This window comes from Odontesthes bonariensis, chromosome 23 (genome assembly GCF_027942865.1).
Source record: "Odontesthes bonariensis isolate fOdoBon6 chromosome 23, fOdoBon6.hap1, whole genome shotgun sequence".
NCBI lineage: Eukaryota > Metazoa > Chordata > Actinopteri > Atheriniformes > Atherinopsidae > Odontesthes > Odontesthes bonariensis.
Window position 1 is genome coordinate 563102 of NC_134528.1, and position 13511 is coordinate 576612.

Genomic DNA, 13511 nt, shown 5'->3' on the forward strand with positions numbered 1-13511 from the left:
ATGCTGCTGAATGATATTATTCAACAAATACTGGTTATCTGGAGCAAGATGGTAAAAGAATACACATATGGAGGGACAGCAAATTGGGGTATAACAGCTATATGCACACTAATACACAGAGGGGCATAACAGCTATATGCACACTAACACAGAGGGGCATAACAGCTATATGCACACTAACACACAGAGGGGCATAACAGCTATATGCACACTAACACAGAGGGGCATAACAGCTATATGCACACTAACACACAGAGGGGCATAACAGCTATATGCACACTAACACACAGAGGGGCATAACAGCTATATGCACACTAACACAGAGGGGCATAACAGCAATATGCACACTAACACAGAGGGGCATAACAGCAATATGCACACTAATACAGAGGGGCATAACAGCTATATGCACACTAACACAGAGGGGCATAACAGCTATATGCACACTAACACACAGAGGGGCATAACAGCTATATGCACACTAACACACAGAGAGGGGCATAACAGCAATATGCACACTAATACACAGAGGGGCATAACAGCTATATGCACACTAACACAGAGGGGCATAACAGCTATATGCACACTAACACACAGAGGGGCATAACAGCTATATGCACACTAACACAGAGAGGGGCATAACAGCAATATGCACACTAACACACAGAGGGGCATAACAGCTATATGCACACTAACACACAGAGGGGCATAACAGCAATATGCACACTAATACAGAGAGGGGCATAACAGCAATATGCACACTAACACACAGAGGGGCATAACAGCTATATGCACACTAACACACAGAGGGGCATAACAGCAATATGCACACTAACACAGAGGGGCATAACAGCTATATGCACACTAACACACAGAGGGGCATAACAGCAATATGCACACTAACACAGAGGGGCATAACAGCTATATGCACACTAACACACAGAGGGGCATAACAGCTATATGCACACTAACACAGAGAGGGGCATAACAGCAATATGCACACTAACACAGAGGGGTATAACAGCTATATGCACACTAACACACAGAGAGGGGCATAACAGCAATATGCACACTAACACACAGAGGGGCATAACAGCTATATGCACACTAACACAGAGAGGGGCATAACAGCAATATGCACACTAACACAGAGGGGCATAACAGCTATATGCACACTAACACACAGAGGGGCATAACAGCTATATGCACACTAACACAGAGAGGGGCATAACAGCTATATGCACACTAACACAGAGAGGGGCATAACAGCTATATGCACACTAATACACAGAGGGGCATAACAGCTATATGCACACTAATACAGAGGGGCATAACAGCTATATGCACACTAATACACAGAGGGGCATAACAGCAATATGCACACTAATACAGAGGGGCATAACAGCAATATGCACACTAACACAGAGAGGGGCATAACAGCTATATGCACACTAATACACAGAGGGGCATAACAGCTATATGCACACTAACACAGAGAGGGGCATAACAGCTATATGCACACTAATACACAGAGGGGCATAACAGCAATATGCACACTAATACAGAGGGGCATAACAGCAATATGCACACTAACACAGAGAGGGGCATAACAGCTATATGCACACTAATACACAGAGGGGCATAACAGCTATATGCACACTAACACAGAGGGGCATAACAGCAATATGCACACTAACACAGAGAGGGGCATAACAGCAATATGCACACTAATACACAGAGGGGCATAACAGCTATATGCACACTAATACACAGAGGGGCATAACAGCTATATGCACACTAACACAGAGAGGGGCATAACAGCAATATGCACACTAATACACAGAGGGGCATAACAGCAATATGCACACTAACACACAGAGGGGCATAACAGCAATATGCACACTAACACAGAGGGGCATAACAGCAATATGCACACTAACACAGAGGGGCATAACAGCAATATGCACACTAACACAGAGAGGGGCATAACAGCAATATGCACACTAACACAGAGAGGGGCATAACAGCTATATGCACACTAACACAGAGAGGGGCATAACAGCAATATGCACACTAACACAGAGGGGCATAACAGCAATATGCACACTAACACAGAGGGGCATAACAGCAATATGCACACTAACACAGAGAGGGGCATAACAGCAATATGCACACTAATACACAGAGGGGCATAACAGCAATATGCACACTAATACACAGAGGGGCATAACAGCAATATGCACACTAACACAGAGGGGCATAACAGCAATATGCACACTAATACACAGAGGGGCATAACAGCAATATGCACACTAATACAGAGAGGGGCATAACAGCAATATGCACACTAACACAGAGAGGGGCATAACAGCAATATGCACACTAACACAGAGGGGCATAACAGCAATATGCACACTAACACAGAGGGGCATAACAACAATATGCACACTAACACAGAGGGGCATAACAGCTATATGCACACTAACACAGAGGGGCATAACAGCTATATGCACACTAACACAGAGGGGCATAACAGCTATATGCACACTAACACAGAGGGGCATAACAGCAATATGCACACTAACACAGAGGGGCATAACAGCAATATGCACACTAACACAGAGGGGCATAACAGCAATATGCACACTAACACAGAGGGGCATAACAGCAATATGCACACTAACACAGAGAGGGGCATAACAGCTATATGCACACTAATACACAGAGGGGCATAACAGCAATATGCACACTAACACACAGAGGGGCATAACAGCTATATGCACACTAATACAGAGGGGCATAACAGCAATATGCACACTAACACAGAGAGGGGCATAACAGCTATATGCACACTAACACACAGAGGGGCATAACAGCTATATGCACACTAATACAGAGGGGCATAACAGCAATATGCACACTAACACAGAGAGGGGCATAACAGCTATATGCACACTAATACACAGAGGGGCATAACAGCAATATGCACACTAATACAGAGGGGCATAACAGCAATATGCACACTAACACAGAGAGGGGCATAACAGCAATATGCACACTAATACAGAGGGGCATAACAGCTATATGCACACTAACACAGAGGGGCATAACAGCAATATGCACACTAACACAGAGGGGCATAACAGCAATATGCACACTAACACAGAGGGGCATAACAGCTATATGCACACTAATACACAGAGGGGCATAACAGCTATATGCACACTAACACAGAGGGGCATAACAGCTATATGCACACTAACACAGAGGGGCATAACAGCTATATGCACACTAACACAGAGAGGGGCATAACAGCTATATGCACACTAATACACAGAGGGGCATAACAGCAATATGCACACTAACACAAGGGGCATAACAGCAATATGCACACTAACACAGAGAGGGGCATAACAGCTATATGCACACTAACACAGAGGGGCATAACAGCAATATGCACACTAACACAGAGAGGGGCATAACAGCTATATGCACACTAATACACAGAGGGGCATAACAGCAATATGCACACTAATACACAGAGGGGCATAACAGCAATATGCACACTAACACACAGAGGGGCATAACAGCAATATGCACACTAACACAGAGGGGCATAACAGCTATATGCACACTAATACACAGAGGGGCATAACAGCAATATGCACACTAACACAGAGGGGCATAACAGCTATATGCACACTAATACACAGAGGGGCATAACAGCAATATGCACACTAACACAGAGGGGCATAACAGCTATATGCACACTAACACAGAGAGGGGCATAACAGCTATATGCACACTAACACAGAGAGGGTCATAACAGCAATATGCACACTAACACACAGAGGGGCATAACAGCTATATGCACACTAACACAGAGAGGGGCATAACAGCAATATGCACACTAACACAGAGGGGCATAACAGCTATATGCACACTAATACACAGAGGGGCATAACAGCAATATGCACACTAACACAGAGGGGCATAACAGCTATATGCACACTAACACAGAGGGGCATAACAGCTATATGCACACTAACACAGAGGGGCATAACAGCTATATGCACACTAACACAGAGGGGCATAACAGCTATATGCACACTAACACAGAGGGGCATAACAGCTATATGCACACTAACACAGAGGGGCATAACAGCAATATGCACACTAACACAGAGGGGCATAACAGCTATATGCACACTAACACAGAGGGGCATAACAGCTATATGCACACTAATACAGAGGGGCATAACAGCAATATGCACACTAACACAGAGGGGTATAACAGCTATATGCACACTAACACAGAGAGGGGCATAACAGCAATATGCACACTAACACAGAGAGGGGCATAACAGCAATATGCACACTAACACAGAGAGGGGCATAACAGCAATATGCACACTAACACAGAGGGGCATAACAGCAATATGCACACTAACACAGAGAGGGGCATAACAGCAATATGCACACTAACACAGAGAGGGGCATAACAGCAATATGCACACTAACACAGAGGGGCATAACAGCAATATGCACACTAACACACAGAGGGGCATAACAGCTATATGCACACTAATACACAGAGGGGCATAACAGCTATATGCACACTAATACACAGAGGGGCATAACAGCTATATGCACACTAACACACAGAGGGGCATAACAGCTATATGCACACTAACACAGAGAGGGGCATAACAGCAATATGCACACTAACACAGAGAGGGGCATAACAGCTATATGCACACTAACACAGAGGGGCATAACAGCAATATGCACACTAACACAGAGAGGGGCATAACAGCTATATGCACACTAACACAGAGAGGGGCATAACAGCTATATGCACACTAACACAGAGGGGCATAACAGCTATATGCACACTAATACACAGAGGGGCATAACAGCAATATGCACACTAACACAGAGAGGGGCATAACAGCAATATGCACACTAACACAGAGAGGGGCATAACAGCTATATGCACACTAACACAGAGGGGCATAACAGCAATATGCACACTGATACACAGAGGGGCATAACAGCAATATGCACACTAACACAGAGGGGCATAACAGCAATATGCACACTAACACAGAGGGGCATAACAGCAATATGCACACTAACACACAGAGGGGCATAACAGCAATATGCACACTAACACAGAGGGGCATAACAGCAATATGCACACTAACACAGAGAGGGGCATAACAGCTATATGCACACTAATACAGAGAGGGGCATAACAGCTATATGCACACTAATACAGAGAGGGGCATAACAGCAATATGCACACTAACACACAGAGGGGCATAACAGCAATATGCACACTAACACAGAGGGGCATAACAGCTATATGCACACTAACACAGAGGGGCATAACAGCTATATGCACACTAACACACAGAGGGGCATAACAGCTATATGCACACTAACACAGAGAGGTATAACAGCTATATGCACACTAATACACAGAGGGGCATAACAGCAATATGCACACTAACACAGAGGGGCATAACAGCTATATGCACACTAACACACAGAGGGGCATAACAGCAATATGCACACTAATACACAGAGGGGCATAACAGCAATATGCACACTAACACAGAGGGGCATAACAGCAATATGCACACTAATACACAGAGGGGCATAACAGCAATATGCACACTAACACAGAGGGGCATAACAGCTATATGCACACTAACACACAGAGGGGCATAACAGCAATATGCACACTAATACACAGAGGGGCATAACAGCAATATGCACACTAACACAGAGGGGCATAACAGCTATATGCACACTAACACACAGAGGGGCATAACAGCAATATGCACACTAACACAGAGGGGCATAACAGCTATATGCACACTAACACACAGAGGGGCATAACAGCAATATGCACACTAATACACAGAGGGGCATAACAGCTATATGCACACTAACACACAGAGGGGCATAACAGCTATATGCACACTAACACAGAGGGGCATAACAGCAATATGCACACTAACACACAGAGGGGCATAACAGCTATATGCACACTAACACACAGAGGGGCATAACAGCTATATGCACACTAACACAGAGGGGCATAACAGCAATATGCACACTAACACAGAGGGGCATAACAGCTATATGCACACTAACACAGAGAGGGGCATAACAGCAATATGCACACTAACACAGAGGGGCATAACAGCAATATGCACACTAACACAGAGGGGCATAACAGCAATATGCACACTAACACAGAGGGGCATAACAGCTATATGCACACTAACACACAGAGGGGCATAACAGCTATATGCACACTAACACAGAGGGGCATAACAGCAATATGCACACTAACACAGAGGGGCATAACAGCAATATGCACACTAACACAGAGGGGCATAACAGCAATATGCACACTAACACAGAGAGGGGCATAACAGCTATATGCACACTAACACAGAGAGGGGCATAACAGCTATATGCACACTAACACAGAGAGGGGCATAACAGCTATATGCACACTAACACAGAGAGGGGCATAACAGCAATATGCACACTAACACACAGAGGGGCATAACAGCTATATGCACACTAACACACAGAGGGGCATAACAGCAATATGCACACTAACACAGAGAGGGGCATAACAGCAATATGCACACTAACACACAGAGGGGCATAACAGCTATATGCACACTAACACACAGAGGGGCATAACAGCAATATGCACACTAACACAGAGAGGGGCATAACAGCTATATGCACACTAACACACAGAGGGGCATAACAGCTATATGCACACTAACACAGAGGGGCATAACAGCAATATGCACACTAACACAGAGAGGGGCATAACAGCTATATGCACACTAACACACAGAGGGGCATAACAGCTATATGCACACTAACACAGAGGGGCATAACAGCAATATGCACACTAACACAGAGAGGGGCATAACAGCAATATGCACACTAACACAGAGGGGCATAACAGCAATATGCACACTAACACAGAGGGGCATAACAGCAATATGCACACTAACACAGAGGGGCATAACAGCTATATGCACACTAACACAGAGAGGGGCATAACAGCAATATGCACACTAACACAGAGGGGCATAACAGCTATATGCACACTAATACAGAGGGGCATAACAGCTATATGCACACTAACACACAGAGGGGCATAACAGCAATATGCACACTAACACACAGAGGGGCATAACAGCTATATGCACACTAACACACAGAGGGGCATAACAGCAATATGCACACTAACACAGAGGGGCATAACAGCTATATGCACACTAACACAGAGGGGCATAACAGCAATATGCACACTAACACAGAGGGGCATAACAGCAATATGCACACTAACACACAGAGGGGCATAACAGCAATATGCACACTAACACACAGAGGGGCATAACAGCTATATGCACACTAACACACAGAGGGGCATAACAGCAATATGCACACTAACACAGAGAGGGGCATAACAGCAATATGCACACTAACACAGAGGGGCATAACAGCAATATGCACACTAACACAGAGAGGGGCATAACAGCAATATGCACACTAACACACAGAGGGGCATAACAGCTATATGCACACTAACACAGAGGGGCATAACAGCAATATGCACACTAACACAGAGGGGCATAACAGCAATATGCACACTAACACAGAGGGGCATAACAGCAATATGCACACTAACACAGAGGGGCATAACAGCAATATGCACACTAACACAGAGGGGCATAACAGCAATATGCACACTAACACAGAGAGGGGCATAACAGCTATATGCACACTAACACAGAGGGGCATAACAGCTATATGCACACTAACACAGAGGGGCATAACAGCAATATGCACACTAACACAGAGGGGCATAACAGCTATATGCACACTAACACACAGAGGGGCATAACAGCTATATGCACACTAACACAGAGAGGCATAACAGCTATATGCACACTAACACACAGAGGGGCATAACAGCTATATGCACACTAACACAGAGAGGGGCATAACAGCTATATGCACACTAACACAGAGGGGCATAACAGCTATATGCACACTAACACAGAGAGGGGCATAACAGCTATATGCACACTAACACACAGAGGGGCATAACAGCTATATGCACACTAACACAGAGAGGGGCATAACAGCTATATGCACACTAACACAGAGGGGCATAACAGCTATATGCACACTAACACAGAGAGGGGCATAACAGCTATATGCACACTAACACACAGAGGGGCATAACAGCAATATGCACACTAACACAGAGGGGCATAACAGCTATATGCACACTAACACACAGAGGGGCATAACAGCTATATGCACACTAACACACAGAGGGGCATAACAGCAATATGCACACTAACACACAGAGGGGCATAACAGCTATATGCACACTAACACACAGAGGGGCATAACAGCTATATGCACACTAACACACAGAGGGGCATAACAGCTATATGCACACTAACACAGAGAGGGGCATAACAGCAATATGCACACTAATACAGAGGGGCATAACAGCAATATGCACACTAATACAGAGGGGCATAACAGCAATATGCACACTAATACACAGAGGGGCATAACAGCTATATGCACACTAACACAGAGAGGGGCATAACAGCAATATGCACACTAATACAGAGGGGCATAACAGCAATATGCACACTAATACAGAGGGGCATAACAGCAATATGCACACTAATACAGAGGGGCATAACAGCAATATGCACACTAATACAGAGGGGCATAACAGCTATATGCACACTAACACACAGAGGGGCATAACAGCTATATGCACACTAACACACAGAGGGGCATTACAGCTATATGCACACTAATACAGAGGGGCATAACAGCAATATGCACACTAATACACAGAGGGGCATAACAGCTATATGCACACTAAAACACAGAGGGGCATAACAGCAATATGCACACTAACACAGAGGGGCATAACAGCAATATGCACACTAACACACAGAGGGGCATAACAGCTATATGCACACTAACACAGAGGGGCATAACAGCAATATGCACACTAACACAGAGGGGCATAACAGCAATATGCACACTAATACAGAGGGGCATAACAGCTATATGCACACTGATACACAGAGAGGGGCATAACAGCTATATGCACACTAACACAGAGGGGCATAACAGCTATATGCACACTAACACACAGAGGGGCATAACAGCTATATGCACACTAACACACAGAGGGGCATAACAGCTATATGCACACTGATACACAGAGAGGGGCATAACAGCTATATGCACACTAACACAGAGGGGCATAACAGCTATATGCACACTAACACACAGAGGGGCATAACAGCTATATGCACACTAATACAGAGAGGGGCATAACAGCTATATGCACACTAATACAGAGAGGGGCATAACAGCTATATGCACACTAATACACAGAGGGGCATAACAGCTATATGAACACTAATACAGAGGGGCATAACAGCAATATGCACACTAATACAGAGAGGGGCATAACAGCTATATGCACACTAATACAGAGAGGGGCATAACAGCAATATGCACACTAATACAGAGAGGGGCATAACAGCTATATGCACACTAACACACAGAGAGGGGCATAACAGCAATATGCACACTAACACAGAGGGGCATAACAGCTACATGCACACTAATACAGAGGGGCATAACAGCTACATGCACACTAACACACAGAAGGGCATAACAGCTATATGCACACTAACACACAGAGGGGCATAACAGCTATATGCACACTAACACACAGAGGGGCATAACAGCTATATGCACACTAACACACAGAGGGGCATAACAGCAATATGCACACTAACACACAGAGGGGCATAACAGCAATATGCACACTAACACAGAGAGGGGCATAACAGCAATATGCACACTAACACACAGAGGGGCATAACAGCAATATGCACACTAACACACAGAGGGGCATAACAGCAATATGCACACTAACACAGAGAGGGGCATAACAGCTATATGCACACTAACACACAGAGGGGCATAACAGCTATATGCACATTAACACACAGAGGGGCATAACAGCTATATGCACACTAACACACAGAGGGGCATAACAGCAATATGCACACTAACACACAGAGAGGGGCATAACAGCTATATGCACACTAACACACAGAGGGGCATAACAGCTATATGCACACTAACACAGAGAGGGGCATAACAGCTATATGCACATTAACACACAGAGGGGCATAACAGCTATATGCACACTAACACACAGAGAGGGGCATAACAGCAATATGCACACTAACACACAGAGGGGCATAACAGCAATATGCACACTAACACACAGAGGGGCATAACAGCAATATGCACACTAACACACAGAGAGGGGCATAACAGCAATATGCACACTAACACACAGAGGGGCATAACAGCTATATGCACACTAACACACAGAGGGGCATAACAGCAATATGCACACTAACACACAGAGAGGGGCATAACAGCAATATGCACACTAATACAGAGGGGCATAACAGCTATATGCACACTAACACACAGAGGGGCATAACAGCTATATGCACACTAACACAGAGGGGCATAACAGCTATATGCACACTAACACAGAGGGGCATAACAGCAATATGCACACTAACACACAGAGGGGCATAACAGCTATATGCACACTAACACAGAGGGGCATAACAGCAATATGCACACTAATACACAGAGGGGCATAACAGCAATATGCACACTAATACAGTGTGCATAACAGCAATATGCACACTAACACAGAGGGGCATAACAGCAATATGCACACTAACACACAGAGGGGCATAACAGCAATATGCACACTAACACACAGAGGGGCATAACAGCTATATGCACACTAACACAGAGAGGGGCATAACAGCAATATGCACACTAACACAGAGAGGCATAACAGCAATATGCACACTAACACAGAGGGGCATAACAGCAATATGCACACTAACACAGAGAGGGGCATAACAGCAATATGCACACTAACACAGAGGGGCATAACAGCAATATGCACACTAATACAGTGTGCATAACAGCAATATGCACACTAACACACAGAGGGGTATAACAGCTATATGCACACTAACACACAGAGGGGTATAACAGCTATATGCACACTAACACACAGAGGGGCATAACAGCTATATGCACACTAACACACAGAGGGGCATAACAGCAATATGCATACTAACACACAGAGGGGCATAACAGCTATATGCACACTAACACACAGAGGGGCATAACAGCTATATGCACACTAACACAGAGGGGCATAACAGCTATATGCACACTAACACACAGAGGGGCATAACAGCAATATGCACACTAACACACAGAGGGGCATAACAGCAATATGCACACTAACACACAGAGGGGCATAACAGCAATATGCACACTAACACACAGAGGGGCATAACAGCTATATGCACACTAACACAGAGGGGCATAACAGCAATATGCACACTAACACAGAGAGGGGCATAACAGCTATATGCACACTAATACACAGAGGGGCATAACAGCTATATGCACACTAACACACAGAGGGGCATAACAGCAATATGCACACTAACACAGAGGGGCATAACAGCAATATGCACACTAACACACAGAGGGGCATAACAGCTATATGCACACTAACACACAGAGGGGCATAACAGCAATATGCACACTAATACAGAGGGGCATAACAGCAATATGCACACTAATACAGAGGGGCATAACAGCAATATGCACACTAACACAGAGAGGGGCATAACAGCAATATGCACACTAATACAGAGGGGCATAACAGCTATATGCACACTAACACAGAGGGGCATAACAGCAATATGCACACTAACACAGAGGGGCATAACAGCAATATGCACACTAACACAGAGGGGCATAACAGCAATATGCACACTAACACAGAGGGGCATAACAGCTATATGCACACTAACACAGAGGGGCATAACAGCTATATGCACACTAATACACAGAGGGGCATAACAGCAATATGCACACTAATACACAGAGGGGCATAACAGCTATATGCACACTAACACAGAGGGGCATAACAGCTATATGCACACTAACACAGAGGGGCATAACAGCAATATGCACACTAACACAGAGAGGGGCATAACAGCTATATGCACACTAATACACAGAGGGGCATAACAGCAATATGCACACTAACACAAGGGGCATAACAGCAATATGCACACTAACACAGAGAGGGGCATAACAGCTATATGCACACTAACACAGAGGGGCATAACAGCAATATGCACACTAACACAGAGAGGGGCATAACAGCAATATGCACACTAATACACAGAGGGGCATAACAGCAATATGCACACTAACACAGAGGGGCATAACAGCTATATGCACACTAATACACAGAGGGGCATAACAGCAATATGCACACTAACACAAGGGGCATAACAGCAATATGCACACTAACACAGAGAGGGGCATAACAGCTATATGCACACTAACACAGAGGGGCATAACAGCAATATGCACACTAATACACAGAGGGGCATAACAGCAATATGCACACTAATACACAGAGGGGCATAACAGCAATATGCACACTAACACACAGAGGGGCATAACAGCAATATGCACACTAACACAGAGGGGCATAACAGCTATATGCACACTAATACACAGAGGGGCATAACAGCAATATGCACACTAACACAGAGGGGCATAACAGCTATATGCACACTAATACACAGAGGGGCATAACAGCAATATGCACACTAACACAGAGGGGCATAACAGCTATATGCACACTAATACACAGAGGGGCATAACAGCAATATGCACACTAACACAGAGGGGCATAACAGCTATATGCACACTAACACAGAGAGGGGCATAACAGCAATATGCACACTAACACACAGAGGGGCATAACAGCTATATGCACACTAACACAGAGGGGCATAACAGCAATATGCACACTAACACAGAGAGGGGCATAACAGCTATATGCACACTAACACAGAGAGGGGCATAACAGCTATATGCACACTAACACACAGAGGGGCATAACAGCTATATGCACACTAACACAGAGAGGGGCATAACAGCTATATGCACACTAACACACAGAGGGGCATAACAGCTATATGCACACTAACACAGAGAGGGGCATAACAGCTATATGCACACTAATACACAGAGGGGCATAACAGCAATATGCACACTAACACAGAGAGGGGCATAACAGCAATATGCACACTAACACAGAGGGGCATAACAGCAATATGCACACTAACACAGAGGGGCATAACAGCAATATGCACACTAATACACAGAGGGGTATAACAGCTATATGAACACTAATACAGAGGGGCATAACAGCAATATGCACACTAATACAGAGAGGGGCATAACAGCTATATGCACACTAATACAGAGAG